Source organism: Lissotriton helveticus, chromosome 3_1, assembly GCF_964261635.1.
Source record: "Lissotriton helveticus chromosome 3_1, aLisHel1.1, whole genome shotgun sequence".
NCBI classification, from domain to species: domain Eukaryota; kingdom Metazoa; phylum Chordata; class Amphibia; order Caudata; family Salamandridae; genus Lissotriton; species Lissotriton helveticus.
The window spans coordinates 590,374,839-590,394,276 of NC_136061.1; the positions used below are offsets into that span (position 1 = coordinate 590,374,839).

Sequence of the window (19,438 nt, forward strand, 5' to 3'; positions counted from 1 at the left end):
AACTCCCAAGGGGATGAGTAGTTCTCCCTACCTTTCAGCTGGGGGGGACGTGTGTTAGACCTGGCCGCCTTGGCATACACCCCCATAACCACAGTGTTAGACCTGGCCACCTTGGCATACACCCCCATACCCATAGGGCCCCCACCATCCCAGGAGCGAGACCCCCACCAGGGGCGAGGCCCCCCACTAAAGCAACCCTGTTCGCTGTCCCCCGCTTCCTCCCCCCTATTTCCTGCACCCAGACAGCCACTCTCGCACAGCCCCCACCCTTCTCCCCAGGAGTATGCAGCTTAGGCACAGGGCCGCAGATAAGATACCAGGCCAACCCACGCTCTGCCCTCAAAGCCCCCCCATCCTCCCTTGGCCAACTGGGATGGGGCGATCGTGTTACCAAGAGGAAGGGGGCGGGGTGGTCACGCTTGCCCCCTGGCCAGGCCGGACCTGTACAGCAGATGGCCGGAGCCTCCCCTCAAAAGAAGGCGTGACTGAGGGGGGTCGTTTTTGAAAATAACCTAGGCGGGAGATTGAGGGGGCGGCAGTTGGATCCTGGACTAGAGAGGAGAAGGGGGTCGAGTGCCCACGGAGACCTTTCCGAGCCCTGCAGACGAAGTCGCGGCTCCAGTCCCCCTGTGAAGAGACAGATTGGTCCCAGACTCGAGCCCTGCAGACAGGGTCGCGGCTCGAGCCGGACGGGGCCGCTGATCAGTGCATCCCCGGCAGAGGAGTAGCCGTAGCGTACCTGGAAGTGCCGAGGACCCATCGCGCTCCAGGGTACGCCTAACCTGAAGAGCTGTGCTGCTGGTGACTCACTCCGTACTCCGGTTGCCGTGGGAGTACGCTCCGTACTCCGGTAGCCGTAGGGTACGCCTGGCGCATGAGACCCGCAACGGACGGTTCAGCCATCCTCCTGGCATCCAAGGTACGCCTCACCAGCAAGGCTGCATTGCCCACGTATTGCCCGCGCCTCACCCTGTACTCCGGTTGCCGTGGGAGTACGCTCTGTACTCTGGTAGCCGTAGAGTACGCTTTGCGCGTGGGGCCCGCAGCAGACTCTTCAGCCCGTGCCCGAGCACGCCATGAAGGACGCCCTGCAAGACCTGAGGGGCTCTGTACTCCGGCAGTTGCAGGGTACGCTCTGCACGTGGGGCGCACCGAGGTCGGGCCCCAGCTGTGAACCAGAGAGAGCAAACACCCCGGCCTCATTCCCGGCCTGGGAGTGACGTCAGAACAGGACTACAGCCCAGCAGCATTTCTACTCCGGCTCGTGACCCGCGAGCCCCCCCCCCCCGACCCCGGGGGGTGAACAGTGCCTGAACCTGACCTGCAGTGGTCACCCCCAAGTCCCCGAGGCTCAGGAGATTGAGAGCCGGACTGCATTCAGCAAGACTGTGAGTACCCAGGAGGATCCAGACCTACCTTACCTCCCCCAAGCCACCGAAAAGAGACTGAGTCTTGACCCCATTGTGTACCTGTCCGGACCCCAAAGCAAGGACCTTATATAAAGAAGTTTGATTTCAACCTCCTGGTGTAGTGTCAATTTGTAGTGTGTTGGTGTTTCCGTGTGCATGACCACAAGTGCGCAAAACTCCCCCCCCAGAGGAGGCCCGACTCTAACGCTCGGTAGCGTTCTAGGAAGAGAGAGGTCCCCGCAGGGCCCCTCCTTTCCTACACACACATACAACCACACCCACAACCACACACACAACCACACACATACACACAACCACACACACACACAACCACCCACAAACACAAACACACAACCACTTCCACACACAACCACACAGAACCACAACCACACAATCACACAGACAACCACAACCACACACAACCACACACACTCACACAACCACACACATACACCCACAACCACACACATACAACCACAACCACACACACACAACCACACACACACAACCACAAACAAAACCACACACACAACCACACACACAACTACACCAACAACCACGCCCACACCCACAACCACACACAACCACAACCACACACACACAACCACACATATACACACAACCACCCACAACCACACACACCCACACAACCACACCCACACACACAAACACACACACACACAGTCACACACACAACTACACACACACAACCACACACACACACAACCATACCCAAGCACAAAACCAAAACCACAACCACACATACAGCCACAACCACATACAGCCACACACACAACCACACAACACACACAACCACAAGCACACACACACAACCATACAACCACACAACTACACACACAAAACAACACACACACAACACACAACAATACACACAACCAAACACAGAACCACACACTCAACCACCCACAATCACACACACATATAAACACTCCCACACACAGCAACACAAAACCACAAACACACACAACACACACAACCACAACCACACACACACAACCACACCCACAACCACACACACACAACCACACACACACACACACACACATAACCACACACACACAACAACACACACAACACAGACAAAACAACACACACACACACACAACCACCCACAATCACAAACACACAACCACTTCCACACACAACCACACACACAACCACACACACCCACAACCACAACTACGCACAAATCACAACCACACACAACCACACCCAGAACCACACATACAACCACAACCACAACCACACACACACACACAACCACACACATACACAAAACTACACACACACACAACCACCCACAATCACAAACACACAACCACTTCCACATACAACCACACAGAACCACACCCACACAATCACACAGACAACCACACACAACCACCCACACCCACACAACCACACACAGACACCCACAACCACACACATACAACCACACACACAACCACACACACAACCACACACACACAGCCACAAACAGAACCACACACACACAACCACACACACAACCACACACACAACTACCCCCCACAACCACACAACCACACATACAACCACACACACACACACACACACAACCACAATCACACACACAACCCACCCACACATACAACCACACCCACACACAACCACACAACCAGACACACACAACCACACACAACCACACCCAACCACAACCACACCAAACCACAACCACACCCAACCACACACACAAAACCACAAACACAACCACACACACAACCACACACACACAAACACAACCTCAACCACGCCCACACCCACAACCACACACAACCACAACCACACCCACACACAACCACACAACCAGACACACACAACCACACACAACCACACATAACCAAACCCAACCACAACCACACCAAACCACAACCACACCCAACCACACACATACAACCACAAACACAACCACACACACAACCACAACCACAACCACACCCACACCCACAACCACACACAACCACACACACACAATCACACACATACACACAACCACACAACCACACACACTCACACACACACACAACCACACACACAACCACACACACACAACCACAACTACACACAAATCACAACCACACACAACCACACACACGCAACCACAGCCACACACGACACCCACAACCACACACATACACACAACCACACACACACCAACCACCCACAATCACATATACACAACCACTTCCACACACAACCACACACAACCACAACCACACAACCACACAGGCAACCACAACCACACACAACCACACCCACCCACACAACCACACACAGACACCCACAACCACACACATACAACCACAGCCACACACACAACCACACACACACAACCACACACACACAACCACAAACAGAACCACATACAAACAACCACACACACAACCACCCCCCACAACCACACAACCACACACACAACCACACACACACACAACCACAATCAGACACACAACCCCACCCACACATACAACCACAACTACACACAAATCACAAAATCACACAACCACACGCACACAACCACTACCACACACAACTGTTGGAAAGGCGATCCCAGGGGAGACAGAAGATGTCTGACTGCCCGCCTCGAGACTCACCTCTCTCTATGGAATAGGCCGAGCGCCGTAGGGAGGCCTCCTTGGCGAGGCTCCTCTCCTACAATCGTACCAGCTGAGCAATCACACTACTACAGACGGACACCACACAACGGAATATTCACAAGTATCTTTATATAAGAAATGAAGGCACGTTCTTAGCAGGTTAGCAGGCAGGGATCAAGGGATCCATAAAGTCGTGGTTTCGGGACTAATGGGGTAGCGGGACAGTCTTGGCACCAACTAGTGCGTGGCTAGTTCAAGGGGTCAGGCCGCGACAGCGTCAGCAGGGCCTCGAAGGTGGTTCAGCTTGGTCAGGCCGCGACAGTGTCAGCAGGGCCTCGAAGGTGGTTCAGCTTGGTCAGGCCGCGACAGCGTCAGCAGGGCCTCGAAGGTGGTTCAGCTTGGTCAGGCCGCGACAGCGTCAGCAGGGCCTCGAAGGTGGTTCAGCTTGGTCAGGCCGCGACAGCCTCAGCAGGGCCTCGAAGGTGGTTCAGCTTGGTCAGGCCGCGACACGTCAGCAGGGCCTCGAAGGTGGTTCAGCTTGGTCAGGCCACGACAGCGTCAGCAGGGCCTCGAAGGTGGTTCAGCTTGGTCAGGCCGCGACAGCGTCAGCAGGGCCTCGAAGGTGGTTCGGCTTGGTCAGGCCGCGACAGCATCAGCAGGGCCTCGAAGATGGTTCAGGTGCAAGAGTTCGGATCAGGATCAGCCGCGACAAGGTCAGCAGGGCTTCGACTCCAAGATACAACTGGAGTCCTAATCCAGGGCTGGCCCAGATATAGGACTGGAGTCCTTTGATGTCCGGACCCTCGCGCCTGGGGGTCCGAGGGGCCCGGATGAAGGTGTCCAGACACCCAGCAGGGGGGTGGAGCCAGGGCCCAGGGAGGCTGGAGGGCGATCGACACCAGGCGTCCGGGGATGGCTGGAGGCCCATCGAAACTCCCCTCCTCCGGGATCCGCCAATTGGCCACTCTACCACCTGGGAGGATCTTGGTGCCTCGATGTCGGGGCTTCGCTGGGGCTGGGGCCAGGGGTGGCTGCGGCCACGTGCTCGGGACGTGATGGGCCCAAGATGGAGTCGGGCCGGAAATGGTGGCCTGGCATGGTCGCCAGACCGGCAGTGTTGGCGAGCAGGGTCCGCTGGGGTCCCAGGGGGGGAGAGTTGGGGATTTCCAGGGGGGCTGCTCTCGTCGATGGTTCGTGTTCAGGGGGATCGACGGCGGGTCAACGGAGGCCGATGTCGTCCCGGGCCCGCCATGCCGGAGGGGTAGGACCACGCCACGAGGCCGGGTCCAACACACGTCCCCTCCAGCTGAAGGCGGGGAGAGTCACCCATCTTCCTGGGTATTCTCCTCGTCGAGGCGGAAGAAGCGGGACAGGCCGTCAGCGTTGGCGTGGTCATTGCCAGGGCGATGCTCCACAGTGAAGTCCATCCCTTGGAGGGAGATGGACCATCGCAGCAGCTTTGGGTTTTCGCCACGCATCTGCATCAGCCACCGCAGGGGCCGGTGCTCAGTCTGGACCCAGAAGTGGGTGCCGAAGAGGTAGGGCCTGAGTTTTCTTGAGGGCCCACACGACGGCGAAGGCCTCTCTCTCAATGGTGCTCCATCGCTGCTCTCTGGCCAGCAGCCGCCGGCTGATGAAGGCCACAGGATGGTCAATCCCCTCGGGGTCAATCTGAGATAGGACCGCCCCAATGCCGTGCTCCGAGGCGTCGGTCTGGACTATGAACTCCCGGCTGTAGTCAGGGGCTTGGAGCACAGGGGCGGTGCACATGGCTGTTTTCAAAGTCACGAAGGCCACCTGACACGCGGGTGTCCATGGTACTTTCTGTGGCCGGTTCTTCGAGGTCAGTTCAGTGAGGGGACCCACAATGCTCCCATAGTTCTTTATGAAGCGCCGATAATATCCAGTGAGCCCCAGGAAGGCTCGGACGGCTGTCTGGTTGACCGGGGGCTCCCAGGCCACGATGGCGTCAATCTTGGGTTGGAGGGGAGCCACGTGGCCGCTCCCTACTTGGTGTCCCAGGTAGGTCACGGACCCTTGACCTATTTGGCACTTGCTGGCCTTTATTGTTAGTCCGGCCCGTCGGAGGGCCGTCAGGACCTCCCAGAGGTGCTTCAGGTGCTCGGCCCAGTGGAGGCTGTACACTGCAATGTCGTCTAGATAGGCGGCGCTGAATTCTTCTAGCCCCGCCAGCACTTTGTTCACCAGTCTCTGGAAAGTTGCTGGGGCGTTTTTCATGCCGAAGGGCATCACCTTGAATTGGAAGTGGCCATCGGGTGTGGAGAAGGCCGATCGCTCCTGGGCGCCAGGGGTGAGGCCGATCTGCCAGTACCCTGCTGTGAGGTCGAAAGTACTGAGGTACTTGGCGGCTCCCAGGCGGTCTATTAGGTCATCGGCCCGGGGGATGGGATGTGCGTCGGTTCTGGTAACAGCATTTAGTCCCCGGTAGTCGACACAAAACCTGAGTTCTGGAGGGGTGCCAGGTGCGGCGGCTTTGGGGACCAAGACAACTGGGCTGGCCCAGGGACTGTCGGAGGGTTCGACCACCCCCATGGCCAGCATTTTGGTAACTTCTGTCTGGATGCAGGCCCGAACTCGGTCGGGAACTCGGTAGGCCCGGTGTCGCACTGGCTGGCTGTCCCCGGTGTCGACATCGTGGACACACCACTGGGTAACCCCGGGGGTGAGGGAGAACAGGTCTGTAAATTGCTCCAACAGCTCTTGGCAGTCTCGGCGCTGTGCGGGGGTCAGGTCGGAGTAGAGAGAGATTCCCTCGACGGAGCCGTCTTTCTCAGCGCACCTTAGGAGGTCGGGCAGGGGCTCGGAGTCGTCTTCGGCCCCATCATCGGTAGCTAGCAGCAGGCTCAGTTCTGTGCGGGCAAAATGAGGTTTGAGCCGGTTGGCGTGCAGAACCCGGAGGGGGTTTCGGGGTGACTCCATGTCCACGAGATAGGTGACGGGGCTCTTGCGCTCGATCACTTTGAAGGGGCCCGACCATTTGTCCTGGAGGGCACAAGGTTCGACCGGGGACATGACCCAGACCTGCTGGCCGGGCTCGAATTCGATGGATGAAGCGTTCTGGTCATACCAGCGTTTCATGTCTTCCTGACTGGCCTCAAGGTTGGCCTCGGCAAGGGCCCGGAACTTCCGAGTCTGGCTTCGGAGGGTCAGGAGATACCGGTAGACATCCGGCGGGGCGTCTTGGACTGTAGTTTCCCAGCCTTCTTTGACCAGGCTGAGGGGGCCTCGGACAGGGTGCCCGTACAAGAGTTCGAAGGGGCTGAACCCCAGGGATTTCTGTGGTACCTCCCGATAGGCGAACAGGAGGCAGGGCAGCAGGACGTCCCATTTGCGGCGGAGGGGTTCTTCTAGGCCCTGGATCATCCCCTTGAGTGTTCGGTTAAACCGCTCCACAAGTCCATTCCCTTGGGGGTGATACGGGGTGGTGAACTTATATGTGACCCCGCACTGTTGCCACAGGGACCGCATATACTTCGATATAAAGTTTGTGCCCCGATCACTCACGACTTCTCGGGGGAACCCCACTCTGGAGAAGATCCCCATCAGTGCTCGGCCCACCACGTGAGCCGTTATGGTGCGTAGGGGGATGGCTTCGGGATAGCGGGTGGCATGGTCCACCAGGACGAGGATGAAGCGATGCCCTTGAGAGGTTCGGGGGTCCAGGGGCCCTACGAGGTCGATCCCCACTCGCTCGAAGGGAGTGGTCACCACTGGAAAGGGTTGGAGCGGGGCCTTCACCTTCCCCTGGCTTTTTCCGCTGGCTTGGCATGTCGGGCAGGTGCGGCAGTGGTTATGCACATCGTTGCGCATTTTCGGCCAGTAGAAATGGGTCACCAGGCGGCTGTAAGTTTTGTCCTGCCCCAGGTGCCCGGCGAGGGGCACATCGTGTGCCCGGTTCAAGAGAAAGTCTCTGAATCGTAGGGGGACCACCAACACTCGGCTGGCCCCCAGCTCGGCAATTTTCTGTTCACTGTATAGGAGGCCGTGGTCCCAGTATATCCAGTGGGACCCCGAGGTGTCCCCGTCAGCTTGGGCTGTGGCTTGTTGTCGGGTCCCCTCGAGGGAGGGGCAGGCCTTCTGTTCCTGCCGGAATTGTTCTCGGGTGGGACCACCCTCCTGGCACCATTGGGCTAGTTCGGGTATGTCGCTGAGTTCGGCGCTGCCTTCTCGGTCATGCTCTGATGGCTCGGGCTCGGATTCTTCATTGACTGCGGGCGGTGGTGGCGCGGGCCACTCCGGCTCTTCAGTCGGGGTGGCCTCGGGTGCCGCCGGGGCCCGGGCAGTCATAGATCGGGTCGTAGCGCAGACCCACTCTGGTAGTCCCATCATTCCTAGATGTTCTCTCCGCTCGACTTGGGCCCAGGGAGAGCTCTCGAGGTCGTTTCCGAGGAGGCAGTCCACGGGGGCGTCGTCCCGGACGGTCACCTTGAGGGTGCCCGACACCCCCCCCCACTCGAAGGGGATTCGGGCCATCTGACACAGAGTCTCGGAGTTGTCGGCGGCCCTCACGGGGCATCCCACGTTGGGTATGATCTGTTCGGGGGTCACCAAGTGGCAGCGGACGGCCGTCACACTGGCTCCCGTGTCTCGGAGGGCTTCGGTCCGTCGTCCATTGATGTGGACCCACTGACGGTATTTTTGAGTGTTGCTCGGTAGAGGGGCTTGGGGGATCATGCCTCTTTTGCCCAGGCAGGCTAGGGCCATGGCGGCCGGTTCATACTCGGTCTGATCTTCATTGTAGACCTCTTCGCCTTCTTCTCCCCCTTCCCCCAGGGCTGCAGCAGCGAAGTGGCGGGTCGGAGGCCCGGTGGTGCCGGGGCGCTGGTTCATGGGGCAGAGGGGGTCACTGGCATAGTGACCGGGCCGCTGGCATCTGTGGCAAGTAATGTTCGGGCGGGGCCCCGGCCGTGCTGGAGGGGGTCCTCTTCTGGTCAGGGTTGGCAAATGTTTATTTTGGGGGGACCCCCGAGGCGGGCTCCGGCCCGGGGCCGCCGGGAAGTCTTGGCTCCTGTTCTGGCCTCCTCCGCCGCCACGCTGGCGGGGGTGGCCCTGGCCGTTCCGTCCCGTTTCTCCTATCAGGGTCCGGGGGACCCGGGTGCTCACCCATCGATCAGCCTCGACGGCGAGTTTTCAGGGCTCGGTCAGCTTGCTGTCGAGGAGATGCTGTCTGAGCTCGACAAAGCAGTTGTTGGAGAGGTGCTCCCAAACGATGAGGTCGAACAGCTGCTCGTAGGTGGACACTTTGCTGCCCTTTATCCATCCTTCCAGGGCCCGGCTATAAAAGTTTACGTATTCCACCCACGTGGTACCGGGGAGCTTTTTTCTTCCAATTCCCTTTGCCTCCGCCTCTCTTCCAGATCTCCTTCTAATCGTAGTTGCTCAATGGCCATTTTCTTTTCTGCTAATTGAAGTTCTCCATCCAGCCGGAGTCGGGCGAGCTCTAGTTCATGGAGCCGACTCCTCTCTCGCTCCCGGGCGTCTTCGTGGGAGAGGCCCGGTTCTCTGTTGGCGGTTCTTTCTTCCACTGGGGCTATGACCGTACTCAGGGGTACTTCTAGGATAATGTCATCGTTAGCCTGGGGTGGGGTCGCTCTGGTCTCCACCCACGTTTGCAGCGCGTCTTTGAAATCGTCTTTTGTGCTTAGTCCAGTGGTAGCGATACCCAGGGCTTTGCAGAATTGTTTGAGTTCTTTATGGGTGTACTTCTCTAATCGTTCCTTCTGGAATTCTGTGGTCGTTCCGGTTTCCTTAGTAGTCATCATGGTTGTGGGTCTCTGTTAGTAGTGGCGAATTACTCGCTGTACGATTTGCGCGGGCTCGGATCCCGTCGCTTGCCACCAATGTTGGAAAGGCGATCCCAGGGGAGACAGAAGATGTCTGACTGCCCGCCCCGAGACTCACCTCTCTCTATGGAATAGGCCGAGCACCGTAGGGAGGCCTCCTTGGCGAGGCTCCTCTCCTACAATCGTACCAGCTGAGCAATCACACTACTACAGACGGACACCACACGACGGAATATTCACAAGTATCTTTATATAAGAAATGAAGGCACGTTCTTAGCAGGTTAGCAGGCAGGGATCGAGGAATCCATAAAGTCGTGGTTTCGGGACTAATGGGGTAGCGGGACAGTCTTGGGACCAACTAGTGCGTGGCTAGTTCAAGGGGTCAGGCCGCGACAGCGTCAGCAGGGCCTCGAAGGTGGTTCAGCTTGGTCAGGCCGCGACAGCATCAGCAGGGCCTCGAAGGTGGTTCAGCTTGGTCAGGCCACGACAGCGTCAGCAGGGCCTCGAAGGTGGTTCAGCTTGGTCAGGCCGCGACAGCGTCAGCAGGGCCTCGAAGGTGGTTCAGCTTGGTCAGGCCGCGACAGCGTCAGCAGGGCCTCGAAGGTGGTTCAGCTTGGTCAGGCCGCGACAGCGTCAGCAGGGCCTCGAAGGTGGTTCAGCTTGGTCAGGCCGCGACAGCATCAGCAGGGCCTCGAAGGTGGTTCAGCTTGGTCAGGCCACGACAGCGTCAGCAGGGCCTCGAAGGTGGTTCAGCTTGGTCAGGCCGCGACAGCGTCAGCAGGGCCTCGAAGGTGGTTCAGCTTGGTCAGGCCGCGACAGCGTCAGCAGGGCCTCGAAGGTGGTTCAGCTTGGTCAGGCCGCGACAGCGTCAGCAGGGCCTCGAAGGTGGTTCAGCTTGGTCAGGCCGCGACAGCGTCAGCAGGGCCTCGAAGGTGGTTCGGCTTGGTCAGGCCGCGACAGCGTCAGCAGGGCCTCGAAGATGGTTCAGGTGCAAGAGTTCGGATCAGGATCAGCCGCGACATGGTCAGCAGGGCTTCGACTCCAAGATACAACTGGAGTCCTAATCCAGGGCTGGCCCAGATATAGGACTGGAGTCCTTTGATGTCCGGACCCTCGCGCCTGGGGGTCAGAGGGGCCGGGATGAAGGTGTCCAGACACCCAGCAGGGGGGTGGAGCCAGGGCCCAGGGAGGCTGGAGGGCGATCAACACCAGGCGTCCGGGGATGGCTGGAGGCCCATCGAAACTCCTCTCCTCCGGGATCCGCCAAGTGGCCACTCTACCACCTGGGAGGATCTTGGTGCCTCGATGTCGGGGCTTCGCTGGGGCCGGGGCCAGGGGTGGCTGCGGCCACGTGCTCGGGATGTGATGGGCCCAAGATGGAGTTGGGCCGGAAATGGTGGCCTGGCATGGTCGCCAGACCGGCAGTGTTGGCGAGCAGGGTCCGCTGGGGTCCCAGGGGGGGAGAGCTGGGGGTTGCCAGGGGGGCTGCTCTCGTCGATGGTTCGTGTTCAGGGGGATCGACGGCGGGTCGACGGAGGCCGATGTTGTCCCGGGCCCGCCATGAGGGAGGGGTAGGACCACGCCACGAGGCCGGGTCCAACAACAACCAAACCCACACCCACACATACAACCACAACCACACCCACAACCACACACACACACACACAACCACACACATACACACAACCACACACACACACACAACCACCCACAATCACAAACACACAACCAACCACACACAACCACAACCACAACTACACACAAATCACAACCACACACAACCACACACACACAACCACAACCACACACAACCACACCCACAACCACACATACAACCACACTCACAACCACACACAAACACAACCACACACATACACACAACCACACACACACACAACCACCCACAATCACAAACACACAACTACTTCCACACACAACCACACACAACCACAACCACACAATCACACAGACAACCACATTCACACACAACCACCCACACCCACACTACCACACACAGATCCCCACAACCATACACATACAACCACAACCACACACACAACCACACACACACAACCACAAACAGAACCACACACACACAACCACACACACAACCACCCCACACAACCACACACACACAAACACACACACAACCAAAATCACACATACAACCCCACCCACACATACAACCACAACTATACACAAATCACAACCACACACAACCACACACACACAACCACAACCACACACAACCACACCCACAACCACACATACAACCACACCCACAAACACACACACACACAACCACACACATACACACAACCACACACACACACACAACCACCCACAATCATAAACACACAAACACTTCCACACACAACCACACACACACACAACCACAACTACACACAAATCACAACCACACACAACCACAACCACAACCACACAACAACCACACATACAACCATACATACAACCACACCCACAACCACACACACACACACACAACCACACACATACAACTACACACACACACAACCACCCACAATCAATCACAAACACACAACCACTTCCACACACAACCACACAGAACCACAACCACATAATCACACAGACAACCACAACAACACACAGCCACACACACCCACACAACCACACGGACACCCAAAAGCACACACATACAACCACAAGCACACACACAACCACACACACAACCACAAACAGAACCACACACACACAACCACACACAACCACCCCTCACAAAAACACAACCACACACGCAACCACACACACACAACCACAATCACACACACAACCCCACCCACACATACAACCACACCCACACACAACCACACAACCAGACACACACAACCACACACAACCACACATAACCACACCCAAACACAACCACACCAAACCACAACCACACCCAACCGCACACACACAACCACAAACACAACCACACACAACCACACCCACAACCACACCCACACCCACAACCACACACAACCACAACCACACACACACAACCACACACATACACACAACCACACACAACCACACACACCCACACACACAACCACACACACAACCACACACACAACCTTAACTACACACAAATCACAACCACACACAACCACACCACACACAATGACACCCACAACCACACATACAACCATACCCACAACCACACACACACACAACCACACACATACACACAACCACACACACACACAACCACCCACAATCACATACACACAACCACTTCCACACACAACCACAACCACACAATCACACAGCCAACCACAACCACACACAACCACACACACCCACACAACCACACACAGATACCCACAACCACACACATACAACCACAACCACACACACAACCACACACACACACAACCACAAACAGAACCACACACACACAACCACACACACAACCACCCCCACAACCACACACACAACCACACACGCACACAACCACAATCACACACACAACCCCACTCACATATACAACCACAACTACACACAAATCACAAAATCACACAACCACACACACACAACCACAACCACACACAACCAAACCCACAACCACACATACAACCACACCCACAACCACACACACACACAACCACACACATACGCACAACCACACACACACACAACCACCCACAATCACAAACACACAACCACTTCCACACACAACCACACACACAACCACACACAAACACAACCACAACTACACACAAATCACAACCACACACAACCACACACACACAACCACAACCACACACAACCACACCCACAACCACACATACAACCTGTTGGACTTGGCCCGTCTGGCAGGTCCACCCCTGAAGTTTTTATGGTATATGTAACCTGGGGATGGTGATTCCCCCTCTGAGTGCGTGTGAAGAGAGAGACCTACCCTTCCATAGGAATGCATGGGGAATGTATGTGTCCTCGGTAGTCCCCGATGCGTAGGGTGTGCAGGGTCAAGTCTGGTATGTATGAACTCGTGAGATTGAATGCTGCGCAACGGTATATGCGGCATGAGTGTGTCTAGTGTAGAAGTCCCCCTTTTAGAAGTTGGCATATTTGTGGAAGGTGTGCCTGGCGTATGATTGGCTGAGGCTGACTGGCGAGCCTGGCTCCAGTTGTCTGTGTGGGTCTGCCCCGGGGATGAATGGAGAGATTAGCATGCTGATGTGAGGGAGGAGCTGTGCCTGTATCCTGTATGGGGCTGGGCTTTCCCCCACAATGCTGGCTCCGCCCCCCTGGGGTGCGTCTGATGACTGTCCTGCCTGATGAATGAAAGGGGTGGTTGGGGAAAACAAGATACTCCCAAAACCAGCTGCGACTGGTTTCTCCCCCACCCAGCACCTTTAGACAAAGGAATTTATGGTATAAAAAGAGGCTGTGACCTCTTCTCAAATGTTCTTGTTCCCACTTGAATCTGCCAGGAGCTGTTGCTGCTTGGGCCCAGGGTTGGCTTGCCTCCCTGGGCCCTGCCCTTCTCCTGGACTTCTGAAGGCCTTTCCCCTTCTAGGAGCTGCTGTGCTCCCCCTGAGGTCCTGGACTCCCTATGGACTTTGCTGTTCTCTGACCTCTAGCGCTTGGGAGCGCTCTACCTTCACTTATAGCGCTGGGAGCGCTGTATTTCCGAACTAGCGCCTGGAAGCGCTGGCTCTTGCCCCCCTAGCGCTTGGGAGCGCCTCACCCCTGTAGAAAGCGCGTTATTCACGAGCCGGTGCCACCCGGCAATTGCCCTGTGCTGAGGAAGTTCCCTGAGTTCCAGCGAGTGCCTACCTCGCTTTATTTCATATTTACTTCATGGAGGGAGCCTACTCCTCCTTCGCCCAAGAGCGAGATCACCGCCGCGGCCCCCGCTCTCCCCAGCCCCAGAGAAAGGCAGCCCCCGGCATTCTTACCCGGCCGCGCTGGGATTGGTCCAGCCGGCCGAGCCTTCTGCCACGTGATCGGGAAGGAGCCGAGGGATCAGGAAGCGACGGGAGCCTACTCCGCGCTCCTGCCGTGCCCAGAAGGATCGTCGTCATCCCCCCGGGGCCCCCAAGAGCGAGGGAGGGCCCCGGAGGCCAAGAGGAAGCCACCGCAGAAGCACCGCCAGAGCCGGTGAGTGTATGGAGGGAGAGGAGGGGCGTCGGGGCGCATTGTCGGCGCCCGCCCCTCCCCTCCAGAGCGAGTATGGTGGCGCGGAGAGGGCCGTGAGGCCCCAAGGGATACAGAGTCCCCCGAGAGGGACTCCACCTGCCCCCATGATGCCGGGCCCCCCGAAGGGGGCCCCGCCTGCCCGCAGTTCTCTTTCTCGAGCCCCCAGAGGCTCCGTCCTGGCCCGTGAGGCCCCAGACACATGTGTCCTCGGTAGTCCCCGATGCGTAGGGTGTGCAGGGTCAAGTCTGGTATGTATGAACTCGTGAGATTGAATGCTGCGCAACGGTATATGCGGCATGAGTGTGTCTAGTGTAGAAGTCCCCCTTTTAGAAGTTGGCATATTTGTGGAAGGTGTGCCTGGCGTATGATTGGCTGAGGCTGACTGGGGAGCCTGGCTCCAGTTGTCTGTGTGGGTCTGCCCCGGGGATGAATGGAGAGATTAGCATGCTGATGTGAGGGAGGAGCTGTGCCTGTATCCTGTATGGGGCTGGGCTTTCCCCCACAATGCTGGCTCCGCCCCCCTGGGGTGCGTCTGATGACTGTCCTGCCTGATGAATGAAAGGGGTGGTTGGGGAAAACAAGATACTCCCAAAACCAGCTGCGACTGGTTTCTCCCCCACCCAGCACCTTTAGACAAAGGAATTTATGGTATAAAAAGAGGCTGTGACCTCTTCTCAAATGTTCTTGTTCCCACTTGAATCTGCCAGGAGCTGTTGCTGCTTGGGCCCAGGGTTGGCTTGCCTCCCTGGGCCCTGCCCTTCTCCTGGACTTCTGAAGGCCTTTCCCCTTCTAGGAGCTGCTGTGCTCCCCCTGAGGTCCTGGACTCCCTATGGACTTTGCTGTTCTCTGACCTCTAGCGCTTGGGAGCGCTCTACCTTCACTTATAGCGCTGGGAGCGCTGTATTTCCGAACTAGCGCCTGGAAGCGCTGGCTCTTGCCCCCCTAGCGCTTGGGAGCGCCTCACCCCTGTAGAAAGCGCGTTATTCACGAGCCGGTGCCACCCGGCAATTGCCCTGTGCTGAGGAAGTTCCCTGAGTTCCAGCGAGTGCCTACCTCGCTTTATTTCATATTTACTTCATGGAGGGAGCCTACTCCTCCTTCGCCCAAGAGCGAGATCACCGCCGCGGCCCCCGCTCTCCCCAGCCCCAGAGAAAGGCAGCCCCCGGCATTCTTACCCGGCCGCGCTGGGATTGGTCCAGCCGGCCGAGCCTTCTGCCACGTGATCGGGAAGGAGCCGAGGGATCAGGAAGCGACGGGAGCCTACTCCGCGCTCCTGCCGTGCCCAGAAGGATCGTCGTCATCCCCCCGGGGCCCCCAAGAGCGAGGGAGGGCCCCGGAGGCCAAGAGGAAGCCACCGCAGAAGCACCGCCAGAGCCGGTGAGTGTATGGAGGGAGAGGAGGGGCGTCGGGGCGCATTGTCGGCGCCCGCCCCTCCCCTCCAGAGCGAGTATGGTGGCGCGGAGAGGGCCGTGAGGCCCCAAGGGATACAGAGTCCCCCGAGAGGGACTCCACCTGCCCCCATGATGCCGGGCCCCCCGAAGGGGGCCCCGCCTGCCCGCAGTTCTCTTTCTCGAGCCCCCAGAGGCTCCGTCCTGGCCCGTGAGGCCCCAGCCAAATCAAGTCCCCCGAGAGGGACTTCCCCTATGCTCCGGAGGCCTGTGGGGCCTCCCCTGATGCCGGGTCCCCCGAAAGGGGACCCTCCCCCCTTTTTGCTCCCAAGCCCCGAGGGGCTCCACCTTTGACCCTTGTTCCGAGCCTGCGAGGCTCCAACGTGTTACCCTCAGTTGCCCAGCACTTCGTGGGCAGCTGCAACGTGTAGGCTTGTGTTAACTGCCTACAGCCCGCTCTGACACTGAGACTTTGGGCATCCTGGCCCCGGAAAGGCCAGTTGGCCTGGTGAACGTTCTTGTCTAATGTACCTGTGATTCCTGAAGAGTTATTCTGTGTTGCACCTCTACAAGTGCTCCTGTTAGGTTATGTGCTTGTCCTTCCTTCCCTTCTAAATATCCTAGGTCTCATGTATATGACTCTGGTTAGAGTGAGTTCTACTGCTAGTCCTATTAAGTTCCAGGTTGTCATGTGTCCTAAATGCTAGCTCCTGGTTGTTATGTGTTCTAGTACTAGTTCTAGGAAGCTCCCAGATGTTATGTGTCCTAAATGCCAGTTCTATCATGTGCATATTCCTGGCAGTGGTCCCCTGGCCCTGTCCTGTATATATTCCCGTGTAAACCCTGCCCGTGCCCTTGGCACCTTGTAAATTGTGTACTTACCCCTAAGTGTGTCCTAATACAAAGACTATTTTCATATATACTTGGTGTGGAGTTCCTTTTGTGGGAGGCCTGGGATGTTGCGGTTGGTGGGTGCGTGCGCAAATGCTTCACACATGTCCTCCGAGATAGGCCTGGCTGCCCGCGCCGCGTTACCTAGAGGGCGAGCAGGGGTCGACTTTATATAGGAGTGGCGGTCTCTGACTGGCTGTGGCGCAAGCCCTGGCCGGCCGGGGGTCCCATTTCCTACACTGGTGGCTAGCGGTGGGATCCGGACTTGTGTTTGCGCAGTACCACAACTATAACTGGCCTCCCTACAAAAACTCTGTATTGTAACTGGTCGCAAAGAAAGGAGATTATTGTTTTTAGGAGGTTACTTAAATGTCCGTTCTGTGAAAAATGTGTTCTGGTTAGGTGACCCTAGCCCGGGAGGGTAGATCAACCCCCTAGTGCAATGTGTTTTCTGGATTCACCAGAAGGGTGGGATCCAGTGGTGGCAGCATAATTGTATTCAACGTGTATGGTCCTTGTCCCTCCCCTAGAGTAATGGTACCTGTGCCACATGGGTCAGGTTGAGGAATCAGGGGCGGTGGAAACTGTCTCACCAGTCCAGGGGAGGGTGTGTGGATGAATGTTGAGGTGTGCTGATTAATGGAGTGTAAGTTCTCTGAGAGGGGGAGCTTGCTGAATAATGGAGTGTAAGTTCTCTGGGATGGGGAGCTTGCTGAATCAACGATAATTGTGTCTTACCTACCCTGCTGAAAGCGTTTGATGCATCATGTGTTCCGTACACCGCTGAATGTGTTTTATGCGTCAGGTGTCCCCCTTGTTGAATGTGTGTAAAGTTGTATCCCGGACAAGGAAGACCTGCTGGCTCGGCCGCGGCTTACCTTGGGGAGAGCGGAACACTGAGACCTGCTGGCTCGGCCGCGGCTCATCTTGTTTGTATTTATGTTGAGTTGTATCCCGGTCAAGGAAGACCTGCTGGCTCGGCCGCGGCTTACCTTAGGGGAGAGTTGATCACTGAGACCTGCTGGCGCTGCCGCGGCTCATCTTGTTGTGTTTTAGGCGTCAGGTGTCGCCCTGGCTGAATTTATGTTTAGTTGTATCCCGGTCAAGGAAGACCTGCTGGCTCGGCCGCGGCTTACCTTAGGGGAGAGTTGATCACGGAGACCTGCTGGCGCTGCCGCGGCTCATCTTGTTGTGTTTTAGGTGTCAGGTGTCGCCCTGGCTGAATTTATGTTAAGTTGTATCCCGGACAAGGAAGACCTGCTGGCTCAGCCGCGGCTTGCCTTGGGGAGAGCTGAACGCTTAGTTCCCAGGTGGAAGACCAGTGGAGGGAGGAAGTTCCAAGACTGGTAGGAAAGTGTGTTCTGAGGGTGTTTCTCCTGGGAGAACGCGGAACCTCAGAAGTAGAGGTAGGGTGGGGCATTCTTGCCCGTGACCTCTGGCAAACCTGAGGGTGCGGACCCTAGGTGGAAGGAACAGTGGTAGTCGTGGCTACACTGAGAAAGGGAGTGGCTCTTGTGGGCCCGGGGTACCGCCCCCCACTTCGGATTAGCAGGGACCAGTGGTATCTGGATGGCTTGGGGCCTGGTCCTAGTCAGTGACAACTAAGAAGTACCAGGGGAGTAGCCTGGTTGGGCCTATGTCTTCATTTATTTCTTTATTTTTTTTGTTTTAACTTTTTTTATTTTTAAATCTGGGTATGTCTTTTGGTCCGGCAGTGCGGGCCGCGTCCACGTTCTATCGCCCTGCAGCAGGGAAGTCCATCACGGTAGTGATTGGTCTGCCCTGCGTTTGGGCTGGGAGGGGCATGTGTTGGACTTGGCCCGTCTGGCAGGTCCACCCCTGAAGTTTTTATGGTATATGTAACCTGGGGATGGTGATTCCCCCTCTGAGTGCGTGTGAAGAGAGAGACCTACCCTTCCATAGGAATGCATGGGGAATGTATGTGTCCTCGGTAGTCCCCGATGCGTAGGGTGTGCAGGGTCAAGTCTGGTATGTATGAACTCGTGAGATTGAATGCTGCGCAACGGTATATGCGGCATGAGTGTGTCTAGTGTAGAAGTCCCCCTTTTAGAAGTTGGCATATTTGTGGAAGGTGTGCCTGGCGTATGATTGGCTGAGGCTGACTGGGGAGCCTGGCT

General features: G+C 57.2%; 1 protein-coding gene across 7 annotated transcripts in view; it reads right to left on the reverse strand.

Moving 5' to 3' along the window:
- The window catches only part of KANSL1L (KAT8 regulatory NSL complex subunit 1 like), a 3,925,143-nt gene that overhangs the window by 72,082 nt on the left and 3,833,623 nt on the right, over window positions 1–19,438 (reverse strand). The window lies entirely within an intron of this gene.